The sequence below is a fragment of the Balaenoptera borealis genome (assembly GCF_965194805.1).
Source record: "Balaenoptera borealis genome assembly, chromosome: 11".
NCBI classification, from domain to species: domain Eukaryota; kingdom Metazoa; phylum Chordata; class Mammalia; order Artiodactyla; family Balaenopteridae; genus Balaenoptera; species Balaenoptera borealis.
In genome coordinates, this window is record NC_138868.1 from 64209853 (window position 1) to 64218609 (window position 8757).

Consider the following 8757-nt stretch of genomic DNA (forward strand, 5'->3'; position numbering starts at 1 on the left):
CTTCCATTAGTTCCTTGCTGCCTTCAAGATAAGGGGCAAGTTTTTAGCCTGGTTTCACCTTTGGGCATCAGCCCCCCCACGTTAAATATATGACCATTAAATATACGCCCTCATTTAATGCTCTGAACAACCTGTGAGGCAGGTCTGATCATTCCCATTTTACACACACATTGAGGAAGTGATATGCTATGGCGATAGTTGCAGACTTGGGGGACAACCAAGGTCTCAGGATGCGCCCTTCAACATGTCCCAAGACGGAAGACCTGAAACAACCCTAGAATCCATTCTATAAAGAATCTGGTGGCGCAGTGGTTGAGAATCTGCCTGCCAGGGCAGGGGACACGGGTTCGAGCCCTGGTCTGGGAGGATCCCACATGCCGCGGAGCAACTGGGCCTGTGGGCCACAACTGCTGAGCCTGCGCGTCTGGAGCCTGTGCTCCGCAAGAAGGGAGGCCGCGATAGTGAGAGGCCCGCGCACCGCGATGAAGAGTCGCCCCCCCCCACTCGCCGCAACTGGAGAGAGCCCTCACACAGAAACAAAGACCCAACACAGCTAAAAATAAATAAATAAGTAAATAAAATTAAAAAAAAAAAAAAGTGTTACTCTTTAAAAAAAAAAAAAAAAGAATCAAAGAATTAAACTGAAAACCCAGACCCTTTATTTCTTTTTTTAAAATTCTTTTTCAAATTCTTTTCCCATTTAGGTTATTACAGAATACTGAGCAGAGTTCCCTGTGCTATACAGTAGGTCCTTGTTAGCCATTTTAAATATAGCAGTGTGTGCACGTCAATCCCAACTCCCAGTCTATCTGTCCCCCTCACCATTCCCCGCTGGCAACCATAAGTTCATTTTCTAAGTCTGTGAGCCAGACCCTTTATTTCTAAAACTCAAATGATTAGTCTAAAACCAGCAGTGGTGAAGATTCTGCCCTAAAGAATCTAACATGCCAGAGTTCAGTCTTCCTCCCAGCGCAGATGGCTGGCAGAGGGGGCGGAGTGGTTGAGGCACGGATCTGACAGGGCGCCTTGGCTTGGCCTGGGATCCAGCCCATGCCCTCAGCCGCAGAGCCCTGTGTTTTAATCAACTGACTCAGCCAGTGGCAGGAGAGACCAGGCGCCTGTGGCCGTGAGTAATGGCAGCACAAAACACATCTGTCTAATCAGAAGCTGATGGTGTCAGTTACACCAGGAGTTACAGTAAAACAATGTTCTACAAGGGAAAAAAGAACGTCTATTCACTCAGAAGTTAAGCAATGCCTTTCTTTCTCCCTCTAACTCACAATGCAAATTTGTGGAATTGTTTACTAGGTCCTATACCCCCCTCTCAAATATTTCTTGATGCATTTATAGAAAGAAGACTTATCTATGAATAACAAACCAAATCTGTTCTACTAGTTGCTGCAAAATATCTAGAAACTATGACATTAGGAAATGCTTTTATTTTGGCTTTCTTTAATCTCTATCATCATTTTGAGGGATAATGCATAGCAACGTGTTTTTGTAAGTGGTAAGTACTTCACATATGTAAAGTCACTGCAACCACCTGAGGATCATTACACCACATTTCAGCATAGACTTCATTTCAGAAGAGTGATTCATTCACTCCTCCGTTTGTTCATTTATTAATTCATTGAAAATACTTTACTAAGTTCCCATTGAGTGCCAGGCAATTGGATGCAGAATTAAACCAGAGATTCCAAGCCCTTAGAGCCTCAACCTTTTCCCAAATTGGCCTTTTCATCTCCAAGGTGTTCCAGCCACACCTGGCGCTCTCTCCTCTCTCCGGTCTCCTCTCTCCCTCCCTCGCCCTAGCCTACGGTTCTGAACCACTCTAGAGTGTGCTTCTCTCATGTTCTGCAAGGGTCCCAGCACAGGACCAATACCCAGTGGGCACTAAAGAAAAGTACTGTACTTAGTGATTTCAGAAGTGAGTACTTTGTGACACACACAGCCTTATTAACATAAATAACCTGCTTTCATTATACTTCTGTCAACCTACCTTCCCAAAAGTTGCCTCAAAGCAGTTCTCCCTCCTACAGTCTGAGGGTGTTCTAGATTAAGAGTAACAAATAGATGAGCAGAAACTACTCTCCCCTCAATGATCTATGGATCACGTGTTCTGCATGAGGGCAGTCAGCTGGGGAGACCCTTAGAAAATAATGAGGGGGCACTGAAAGCAACAGGAAGTGGGAACATTTTCTGACACCTGATTCATTTGGATTCTCTACCAAACTTTTATGTGGGCAAATGTGAATGGAAAATAACCCAGAATCATAGATTTTTACGACTGGAAAGAACTTCATCTGGTCCAACTCCCTCTATAGATTAAAAAAAAAAAAAAAACCAAGGTTCCGGGAGAGGACATGACTAAACCCAGAGCTCACAGCCTATCCGTGAGATAGGAGTGGAAGCCAAGCCACCTGCCTCCCATTACAGGGCCCATTCCTCTCGGCAGAGCTGCTCCGAGCTGGGTGAGTGCCCCCAGGGGTACATCATCACCTTTCCGGCTGCTCTCACTGCTTCCTCCCAGCATGCCTCTGCCTTGCTTTAGGCAGCTAGAGACAGCCCTCAGGAGCTCTGGGACTCCCTCTGCAAAGGAACAGCGCCCTTGAATGGCAAGCCTGTTTTTTATTCTGTGAAATGGGACTATTTTCTGTCCTTTTCTTCACTTCAGGATTGTGATGAAGATCAGTGACATGCCAGCTGTGTAGGAATCCTATATTCTTTGAAGAAAACAGAGTAGGGATCCAACAGAGCATCTGCATCATAATTAAGTCCTACTAACGTTAGGCCCAGGAGTTAGATTTCAGCATTTTTATAAAGACCGACAATGTTTTTGTTTTTTTCTACCTTTAAATTTTTTTTAAATTGCATACACACTGACATGCAATTCAAGTAACAAACAATAACACCTGCCACTTGGCCCTCCTAGTGACTTCGGTGGAGAAAAATCAAGTAGGTGTCATTATTTCCAAATTACGGAAGGAAAAACTGGTTCCCAGAAGCTACCCAAAGTCACACAGGTACTAAAATGCAATGTTGGAGCAAGGACCTTTTCTAAGGCTCTCTCCTCCTCACTGTGCTATTAGCTTTAGAATTTTCTGCTCACGTTTTGCACATCAACAACGCTGAAGAGCTACCTTTTTGTTACATCTGAGACATTTAAGATGCTTGAGTCACTTTAACAAGGAGCACAACTTGACCCCGTAATGTCAGCAGCAGCCCCACTGCGGGCACTTCTTTCTGCTGGAAACTAAATGACACAGGGGAACTCTAGGGGGTGAACTTTGGGGTTCACAAACAGGATTAACCTTTACGATGTCTTTAATTATTCATGATTTACTTTCAACATTCTTTCAAAAGCAACCTGAGATGGCTCTTAGCCCGGACAATAATACAGTCAAAAGTAAGGGTTGGGCTTCCCTGGTGGCGCAGTGGTTGAGAATCTGCCTGCCAATGCAGGGGACACGGGTTCGAGCCCTGGTCTGGGAAGATCCCACATGCCGCGGAGCAACTGGGCCCGTGAGCCACAACTACTGAGCCTGCGCGTCTGGAGCCTGTGCTCCGCAACAAGAGAGGCCGCGATAGCGAGAGGCCCGCGCACCGCAATGAAGAGTGTCCCCTGCTCTCCGCAACTAGAGAAAGCCCTCGCACAGAAACGAGGACCCAACACAGCCAAAAATAAATAAATAAATAAATAAATTTATGTTAAAAAAAGTAAGAGTTATATTCATTTGTTCTTTTTTTTTTTTTTAACGTACAGATGCAGAGAAAAGATTTGGAAGGCTGTATCCCAAGTTTTACATTAGTTGTTTCTGAGTACAGATGTATTATTATTAATGCTAATCTGTATTTTATCTTTTTCTACAACAAATAAGTATAGTTTTGGTAATAAGAAAACAAACAATAACGATATCACTTACACGTGGAATCTTACAAAAGCTAAACTCATAGAAACAGAGAGTAAAACGATGATTGCCAAAGGCTGGGGAGTGGGGGAGATAGGGAGATCTTGGTCAAAGCATACAGATTTCCAGTTATAAAATGAATAAGTTCTTAAGATCTAATATACAGCATGGTGACTATAGTATGTATTACATACCTGAAAGTTGCTAAGAGACTAAATCTTAAACGTCCTCACTACAAGAAAAATAGTAGTGATATATACATGTATAAAATCATCATGTGTACACCCTAGACTTATGCAATGTCATTTATATCTTAATAAGTCTGTGGGGAGGGAAAACAATGATTGTTTTTATTTTTTAAATATGTTCTTCACTCTGAAAAATGGGAAAAGAGGTTATCACCACAGGAGGCTGGGAAGCTCTATCACTATGAACCAAGTGACTAGAAAATGCAAACAATACTTAAAGCTCCCAGACCAGAACCTTTGCCCTGTTTCTCCATTTGGGTACTCTCAGCCCCGCAAGAATATAAAGCAATATGCCAGGACACCAATTTTACACAAATATTTTGGGGAAGAAAACCATATATAAATATTTATCAGAAAAACAGACATACGGAATCAAATGAAAAAAACCTGCATAAATCCTTAAAACAATTTTCGTGCTCGCTGGGGCCAATCTGAACTATAACCCAACCCCCAGGAGCACTTGTCAGGCTTCTTTTGCTATTAGAGACTCTTCTAATGGAGAAGTTTGGGAAGCCCTAAGGCAAATAGTACCATCTTATTTCCCCCCTTTTTTGAGAGAGCAGAAACCTGATTAAAACTAAGTCACTTTTCCTTTTAACTTTTTAAAAAAGTCAAATTTGCCTTCATCTACTATCTTTAAAAACTCCTTTATAAAACAGGTGGCAGCCAACACATTAGCAGGGAAATCTGTAAGCCCACAGGGGCACAGTTCGCCCTACCTTCCTTGCCCAAGGGGGAGAACTACCTGGCCTGGCATCCTGGGTTCTGAGGATGGTGAGGGCCCGGGCTGCCCCAGGGGCCGCCTCGCATTTCTTCAGGACAGCAGACCACTCTGCACAAGGTGCTAATTCATTCATTCCACAAATGTTTATTGAGCGAAGCCTGAGAAAGGCCTCTTAGGGGACAGTGGGATCATTCACAAGCCAACGGTCAGGTCTAACGGATCAGCTGTGGACAATCAATCTTTCATGAGACCTCAAACCACCTCCAGGATAAAGCAAACAGGGCCCTCATCCAGCCCACTCACCAGCAGCTGGGTGGGGTCAGGCAGGCGTTCTGGAACGGGACTGCTGCTTGAGAGAGGCTAAGGCATCACTGATGCCCACCAGAATGACTGAAACGCCTGCATCATAAATGACCTAACACCTCTGGAGTGCTTTGAATGGAGTCTGTCACCTCGTGAGAACTCAATAACAATCATTTTTGCTGTCACTGTTCCAACTTGCCCTTACTCAAGGAGCACCAAAAAAGGGAAAAGAACACAGATTTTAAAATCAGAGGGATTGGATTTGAATCCCAGCTCTGCCACTTACTAGCTATGTGACTAAGGGAAGCCATCTTTCTGAGCCTCAGTTCCTCATTTGTAAAATGGGGTAAATATCAGTATACCAGCCCTCACGTGGCTTTGTGAGAACTAAGGACGTGTTCCATGCAAAGAAGAGTATCTGGCCCATAAGTGCCCGCCAAAAGGTCAATATTGCCACTGCCCTTCCCCCCTCCTCCGCTGCTCTTGATGGGCCCTGGAATCTAATTTCACCTGGATACCACACTAAGGGCTGAGGGAAAGAGAAGGGAGAGAATTGCTGGAGACCTTCCACAGAAACCCACCAAAGTCCTCTGCTGCTTTCAAGCACCCTCCTCTGTTTGGCTGCTCCATCCTACTGACAGTTGGCTGCATAGCTGAGAATGGCTGCCAAGAAGGGGACGGGAAGCCGAACAACAGTTGGAATCCATCCCACCTTCCAGTGTTTGTCTGTCTGTCTGTCTGAAACCCCATGGGGCTTCCTCTGCACATCCTTGCATGGTAGAGGCTGACAGTGTGATTCATAGTCTGTTCTTATCTAGGTTTCCATCTCAACCCAGAGCCCAAAGCCCTGGAGGCTGCTGGTCACAAACCAGCACTCAATGAAAATGAGGACTTTTCATTCAGGCAGGAAGTGGAGCCCCTCAAAGTCAAAGGGGATTTATAAGGGGAGGAGGGAGGAAAAGGAAGAGGGAGGAGGATGGCTGCAGAGAGAGAGGCCCACTTCCTACATGCTGGGAGAGCCCTCTGTCCTAGCTGCTGAAGCAGTTGGTTTTCTACTTTGAAAGATAATAAATCTCATTCCTGTAATTTATAACTCACCACGGGACAAGGTCTGAGTGTAGGAGGAGAACTCCAAAACAAATCTGCTTATTTTCCAGGTAGAAATCATCAGCACCCAACTCCCCCTTCCCGACCCCACACCTGTAGATAGGTCCTAACGCCCTACCTTACTCCACCTGAGCAATCCAGGGACAGTTGCTCTGTAGTCAGGGCCACCCAGCAGCCAGCCCCAAGCCCAGGCTCAGTCCTCGAAAGCCCCAGGAAACGCGACAGCCCACGGAACCGCCGCCTACCCAAGCACCTCGGCTCCCTGGAGACCGCCCCCTGGGCAGCGGAGCCGGCTCTTTCGTGAGTGGGAAACTGAGAAAGGGCGCTTGCCGGGTGCCAAAACGAAGTTCACGTTTTAGAACTCAGAAGACCAGAAAAGCATCATCATTCAACACCAACTCCCTCATTTAACGGAGGAGGAAACACAGACCCAGAGAGGGAAAGAAAGTTGCCCGAGGTAACACAGCGAGTGGGCATATTAGTCGAGGCCAGAGCCGGGCGCGCTGCCGGGCAGGGACAGCCTCTCGCCGCCTCCCTCGTGCTCTTGGCCGCAGACCCCGGCCGGTTGGAGCAAACCCCGCAACCCCGAGCGCGGTGCGGCGCGTTACCTTCCTCCGGACTGGGCGCTGCGAGCTTCCTCTCCCCCGGCGGGGTGCTGGCGGCTCTGCCCGGCTCGCTCGCCCTGCGGTCCAGGTGCCGCCCGGCCGCTGTCGGCGATGGGAGGCGCGTGCGGGCTCCCCGTCGGGCGGCGTGCGGGCGCGCAGGGGCCACTCCCGGACGCACGGGCCAATAGCTCTGCGCCCGCGCCTGGCCCGCCCCCGCGCCCCGCCCCGCCCCGGCCCGGCCTCCGCTGCCTTGGACTCCAGCCCTCTCTCGGGTCCTTCTCCCACCCCTCCCCGCCCCCCTCCTGTTTCTTCTCTCCCCCTTAGCTCCCCATCTTGGCTTCCTTCTCAACAACTTTTACCCCGAAACAACTTTTTCACTGTGCAGATAAAGAATGCAACACATTTTTTGACCACTCTGCTTTAGGGGTCCTTGGAGCCCGAGAGCGTGGAGCGCCAGGAGACCTTCCACTCAGAGAGCGGGGTCCGCCCCGGCGCAGTGGAAAGGAGCGCACAGTGGTACGGAACAAGGTGCTTTCACCACTCCGGACGTCAGCTTCCTCACGAGTAAAACAAACAAAAATATTTCACAGGTTGTTGAGAGGATTAAATGAGCTGATGATTTTAAAATGTCTAATACAATAGTACCTGGATAAGCGGTGAGGGTGATGTGTACGGCCTGAGCCACCCAATGGATGCGCAGTGAGGACTGGTACACTGCTGGAAGGTGCTGGCTGGTGGAGAGGCAGGCACGCCTATAAATACAATACTATATCAGGGCCAGTTGAAAAAAAAGTTACCGATGCTGGAGCCAGACCAGGCAAATTTCCGAAATTGGTGAACTTTAAGGCCTTCTGCTTCCTCATCATCTCCCCAGTTACTGTTGAACATCCAGTTGAGTGTAGCCCAGGTCTGCCTTGGGTCCTTCCAAAGATCTTCCTTCTCCCGAACTTACAAGTGCTGATACCCAAGTGTCTTCGTTTAGCGCTGGGTGCAGGACTGCTAATCGACCTAGGAATCCTTGCAGCGGGTTAATGGACGTATTTTGGCCCTCACCCAAGCTTTGAGAGCCTAGTGTGTCCCCCGTGCTGAGTGAGCACTCCGGATGCAAAAGAGGATTAAGCCTTTGAAGAGACAAATTTGTAAACGATTTCAATTTAGGGTAATAACTGCTATAATAGGTGTACAAAGTGTTATAGAGTCGCATACACTGGGGAGAGGAGAGCAGTAAAAGCTTGAATACAAGTGCGACCAAGATAAGTCTTGAAGGAGCGCTATAACTTAGGTCAGGTGGACGCAAAGAGGACATGAAGATGCCTGTCATATGCCTGGCTATTGCACAGAGTGAGTGACAGGGGGGCAGAGATGAAGCTAAGGAGGAAGGCAGACAGATGCAGGAGGAGTAGCTGTGCCTCTCTTGCTGAGGGAAGCAGGCTGTCATCATCCTGTCGGTGATGACTGCTGGTGAATGATTTTAAGCAAAGGAGTGGCATGACCTCATTTGCTTTTGGTGCCTCAATTTCAGTGTCGATTGCACCTGCCTTGTTTATCTCCTTCCTGCTCCTCTCCAGCCTGGAGGGCAGGCACTGGGTCTTGCCCTGCCCGCCCCCCGCCTTGATGGTTGCCTTGCATCACCTGGTACAGGGCTTTGAGGGAAACTGATACTCGCTACTCCCAGCGTCACTCCTCTCCAGCAAACAAACAGCAACTCCCAACTGCAAAGGAGGGTCTAAGGCTTCTCACTTCAAGTTCTGGGGCAGGCAAGTGGGGGAGAAATTTTGAGGTAGGGTCTTGTCAGCGACCCTCAACTCATCCGAAGTGGCCATATCGCTCAGAGGTTAAAAGCTAGAGCTCTGACATCAAAT

The 8757-nt window shown here is 47.8% G+C and overlaps 1 protein-coding gene across 11 annotated transcripts in view; it reads right to left on the reverse strand.

Annotated features, from left to right (window-relative positions):
* The window catches only part of SYTL2 (synaptotagmin like 2), a 101456-nt gene extending 94394 nt beyond the window's left edge, over window positions 1-7062 (reverse strand). For 6 of the 11 annotated variants that reach the window (XM_082343270.1, XM_082343271.1, XM_082343268.1 and 3 more), the window contains exon 1: window positions 6899-7054. The gene's annotated coding sequence lies outside the window, so the exon portion shown is untranslated. Of the gene's footprint in view, window positions 1-6898 lie in introns of all 11 variants that reach the window. The other 5 variants (XM_082343280.1, XM_082343279.1, XM_082343281.1 and 2 more) reach the window with 1 other exon arrangement.
* Between the last annotated feature and the right edge of the window lie 1695 nt (window positions 7063-8757).